This window comes from Triticum aestivum, chromosome 3A (assembly GCF_018294505.1).
Source record: "Triticum aestivum cultivar Chinese Spring chromosome 3A, IWGSC CS RefSeq v2.1, whole genome shotgun sequence".
Classification (NCBI taxonomy): domain Eukaryota; kingdom Viridiplantae; phylum Streptophyta; class Magnoliopsida; order Poales; family Poaceae; genus Triticum; species Triticum aestivum.
Genome location: NC_057800.1, coordinates 424084112 through 424089717, shown reverse-complemented (window position 1 = coordinate 424089717; position 5606 = coordinate 424084112).

The window sequence follows — 5606 nt, the reverse complement described above, 5'->3', positions numbered from 1 at the left end:
TTTACGTGAGCTTTGTTCATCCACGCGAGACATCTAGCATCAAGGTGCACGTGTTATGCAAGGATCGTTCCATCTATATGAAGAACACGTGGGACTGGAACTACGAGACGGACATGTACCCAGGAGTGGACGTACAAACCTGACTAATGTAGCGCAGTAAGTGAAGTAGAAAGGCACAAATGGTATGAACATGCGTGGCATATAGGGTGTGTTTGGTTGCGTTCTCATCTCAACATAGTTGTTCCCTCTTCATGCATGCTCAACTCAACACCCCTCTTCATGCATGCTCTCTTCATGCATGCTTCTAGTGTATTTGTGCTAAACTAGTGTGGACTCGTGCACCCTCCATACACTCTACCAAACACCCAAAACTAGGTCGAGAAGGGAACTCTTGGGCGGCATTTGTCTCTTACTATCTACTACCACTAAATGTTGTACGTGCAATGCACGGTGATGTTATGGAGTACGTGCCTAAGTACTCTACTACTACTATATTAGTTGGAGGCACATATTAACTTTTATATTTGTTTACGTGTATGCCCCGAGACCTTCCAACTAGACGTGTCTTTCTCTCCAGGTTGCACTTTGTATCGTTCATACCACTAAGTACTACTACGTGTGGTCTCCGACCCAGAAGTGGAAGATGTGGAGACGCTCTACCACGCTGTTTTTTTACGCTGGGCTCTACCAAGCTGTTCATGTCCCACTCCTTTCGCTGACGTGTGGGACATCTAGCACGTGCCGTGTTTGGCACCCTTCGTTGAAACGCTAGCATTCATCAGAAATAAAAAATAATTATAAATCGGCAGTGCCGGACTTGGTACAAACAGGAAGGATAGGGGGTGAAAGTAGTATAGACTGGTCATCCAACCGGTCTCTTGGTCGAAAAGGGAAATATAGGGGTAACGCTGTACACAGTGGTATGACCAGGACTAGATGTGCTATCCACACATAGGAGTAGGTGGCTAGAGTGAACAAAAATGGGACCAACCCAGATATGTTTCTTGGATGTTTGTTTCTCGGGGCAACAAACTATGAATCACCACTTTATGCCCCTGTTTACGTACATGGTGCTGGACTGCTGGTGCACCCACTGTCCCATGCCCTTATACCAAATATTTAGGCTCCGTTCGGAATAAAGGGGCAGAAAACATAGGTCTTGATGAAAATAGAGGAATAGGAAAGGAATGTAGGTATAAAACTATGGAACAATGAACCGGAGGAAACTCTCAAGAGAATGTGTTCGGATGGACTACGAAATGTACAGATTTTTTTTTAGAGTAGCATGCTTGGCAGCATGAGATGCTATTTGTTTATTCAGCTGCACAGTGACTACTCTTGTCCTCACCTCACGTACCACACATAGGTTGATTTTTTTATTCCGGCAACACAGCACAGCAACCTGTCTAACGCATGGCACCGAGCGCCTGCCTCGGGCTTCCGCCCAAAAAATGAGCAACGCATGGATGTTTCTAATCCTATGGAATGAGTACTACCAGACCAACTTTCCTATGAAACACTATTCACCTTTCCCATGTTCCGAACGGTTGGAAGGGAAAGAATACCGTAGGAATTGTGTTCCTACGAAAATCCTGCACCAAACCTGTGAACCGAACGCATCCTTAGCTGTTCTTAATCTAATGTCCCTGGTAAAAATGAAGCCATGCCACTGTTATAAGCCATGACAAGTTTAGCCAAATGTTTTTGCTTGTAATTGTTTGAGGCTCTGACTGTTTCCTCTGTGCCTTTTTATGCAAACAGGGATATCCAATTCACATGGTTGCTATTGTGACCTTTTGGTGCACTGCACAAAACTCTTCTTAAAAGAAGTGACTTTTGTGATGTTTAACTGGAATGTCAGAATGGAACAGTTGGTTCATTTTGGTGGAACTGCACAAAGGGAGATCTGTGTTCCAATCCTCATCATCCATATTGGCGCCATAACCTTCCTTTAGGTAAGAATGATATTTAATGCATGTGTTCATCTCTATTTTCCGACTGCCATGAGAAAATAATGCTGTTTTTAACTAGTACACATGTACTCCCTCACTGACAAAACCAATTCTGAATTAGAAGGCCAATCATGTACTTGGTTTCACCAACTGGTGAGGAGAAAGAGAAACAGAGCATGAAGAGGAGGAAGAAGAAGAATAAACAGTGCCAAGGCGATCTTGCTAAAGCCAGAGGCCTCAGTCGAGGCCATTCAAGGGCTCCGACAACGACTACCTTACATGTGAGACGATCCTCTAGGGAGCCCTTCCACTTCTGCTGTCTCATTTAATTAATTAGGAATACTTAAGTACCACTAATTTATTACTGCCTAATTTTCCTGTTGGAGTTAAACAAATCTTTAGTAGGACCCTATGCTGAATCATGTACGTGTGTATGTTTGTCTAGGGAGGTGAATCATGTGGTGGAGCAGGGAGGGAATATTATTAGTGTCATGACATAATAGTGCTATTGTTTTGCATGTCAATTTATTGCCATTGGTTCAATGAGGCAATGTTTTGCGTATTGTCCATCATGAATTTGATGCTACTGTTTGAGTAATATGCTAATGTCTTCCTATCCTTTCTCACTAAGCTAATGAAGGTTTCACATTGTTCCTACTTGTGGAAACAGGGATCATGTTGTGACAATCATACATTTTAGTGGAACTACACAAGACAATACAATGAACTATATCCCAGCCAGTGCTTTAACTCTACTGGAAGTTCTTGATAATCTTTCGATATAATCTCAGCACTGGTAAACAAGAGTGATTTCAACAATACATTTGAAGTGCACAAAAATATATACTATTGTGTGATTCCAGTGAGTACTTTATCATCTCTTATGGGACTACATGAATAAGCTTTTTTTCTCAGGTTGGTACGGGCCTAAGGCCTTCATCCATATTAGTTTGCTGTCATCTCTATTTGTATCGTGCTACTGTCATGAGAAACTCCTTTATCTTTGCACGTTAAAGTTTTGCAACCTATGATAAATGACAATGCTTTGAGTGTCGAGTTGAGCTAATTGACATTGATTAAATAAACTAATACCTCTCTTTAAGCAAGACTACTATGTTGCTAACTTTACCCATTAAGATAATGAGGTGCTTCTATTTGTTAGTGTATGTTTCATCAACTAGTCCCACTATTACAGTAATCTCACCCTCTCAATATATGTGCCAACAGGGATGCTCGATTTTGGTGGAACTGCACAAAAACTTTGGGTGCTTCATTGCCTCGACAGCTTCCGTCCTTTCCTATCAGTCGCTAATCTTCGCTTGCTTTCTTCCTTTGCTATCAGTCGCTTGGCTTATCTCGGCTTCTAGTCAAAGGAAATAGTAATTGATATGCTACCTCACACAGGTTGGTACTGGTCTTTATCCTGATTATTGTGCCTGTCATATGTATTGGTAATTTGGTATTGTGCTACTGTTTGCCGATTTCATAAAGGAGTAATTTGGAGCCTGAACTCGCAGGCAAATCATTACATCGGATGGACATGTACTTATGCTGCTGCTATGTACTCCAAAGTTCACTCAGACAAGCATCGATGTTGACAAGAAGTGCCTATATTCATTCAAGTATCAACCGGCGTCAACCAATTGTCAAACTCCAAGTATTAGGAGAGTGAACGCCAAAAATATTGCTTGGTGCATAGCCTAGAAAAATGCAGTCCAGTCTTTGGTCCCAACTTGTGCCTTTTGGTTATCGGCACACATGGTAGCAAACTATATGGCATGGAGTCTAAGGATTCCAGACAAGTTGGTTGACGCGTATATTCATCTGGCACTTAATCAGTCTACACGCCAAGGACGCTCCATTTCAGTTGAACTGCACAAAAAATTTGGGTGGTTCATTTTCTCAACCGCCTCCTTTCTTGTCTGCAATGTAGAATTTTGGCGAGATACAGGACCAAGATGAGCCAGTAAACTAGTTGGATGAAAGTAGTGGCCAAGTTGCTCAAACCTCCCTCGGCACGAGGCCACTATTTGAGGATAAACCTACAAGCAAAGTTCAGATTGTCTGTGCTGCCTCTTATGTACTCGAAAGTTTACTCGTACAAGAACTAATTTTAGCAAGAAGTACCTCCGATTGAACACCATTTACCAGTCTGTACCCTAGGTAATTAAAGTTCGTCCATGGATCATATTGGCTATGATCTCAATCATTTGGATGCATAAACATACTGAACATGTGTATATCTAAATCTTTTTGTGAATTATGTATGAATATTGTCATGTGATCTATCAATCATTTGGATGCATAGATATGCTGAGCTTGTGTATATATGAATCTTTTGAGTTGTTGATAGTGAATGTTGGCTATGAATATGAACGTGTCCTGTGAACCTGAGTTTGATATGAATGTTTACCTTTTCTGTTGTATTTGTGTGTGAACTTGTTAGTATGCCTACTGTGGGGTATAAAACACATGTCTCTTATAAAAGTAATGTTGTGTCCAATTTATGTTTTCCCTTCTAACCACATTATATATATTTATATTATTACTATTATCGTATATTTTATAGAGACTTATATATACATTATAAAAACATCCCACGTGTTATTAACTTATAAAAGTAAATGTTTAACGGAAGTTGGCAAGGAAAATCCTAGTTGTTTTTGACTCACAGGCAAGTAAAATCCTAGTGATTGCGTACAAAAGCTTGCGAAGATTTTAAGGACCAATTTAATAATAACGCGCTCATTTTTATTTTGGGAAATAACTCGCTAATTTCTTAATTACATATATAAAAAATGTGCCTCTCCGATTTATTCTTTGATATTAATTGCTCCTTCTAACATAACATTATATATATAACGAGCCCACCTAATACGTGTATTTCAAGGAAGTGCAAATGGGCTGGGATTTCTTAGAAAATATAAATGGGCCTGATTGACACGAAATTATTTGTTCGCCCAGCCCAGCAAATGGACTGTACATTCTAGAAAACATGGGTTAAATATATGCCACATTTTTGCAAGCTGACATGTGGGCCAATAGGTCGAAGCCTACGCAGGGCGTTGTCAACTTGGTCAACAAATGATTGTGTCATCCACAGCCATTGGATTTATATCCAACGGCCGGCATGCACCTTCAATCTCTTGTCTTCTTCCTCCAGCGTCGCCGGGACCGCCTGGTCTGGCCTCTGGCGGCTAGCGGCTTTGCTTAGCATGCATTGCTGCGAAGCGCTACCCCACCGCCGGCCAGGCTAACCCTCCACCCCTCGACACCTCCTGTTATTCTCCACAGACTACAGCCCCACGCCGCAACAGAACCAGTTATAACCCTTCTCCTCCTCTCAATCTGCGACTCCACTGCCGCGTTTTCCCATCTCCGAGTCATTCCCATCCGGGGCCTCGCTGTCGTCCACCGCCTCGCTGCGTTCGGTGCGGCATGGTAAACAAACGAGAGTCATTGGAAGAGTACTGTACGTGGAGAGCCTGACGGCTGGGACCCACGAGGTCCATGGTCGCACGCAAGGAAAGTTCCTCCTTATTAAGCTTAAAAAAATGTTTCCTACACCTGACAGCTAGGACCCACCGGCTGTATCTTCGCACGGAAGGAAGTGCCTCCTTGTTTTGCGAAAAAAAATTATTTATCCCATTGACA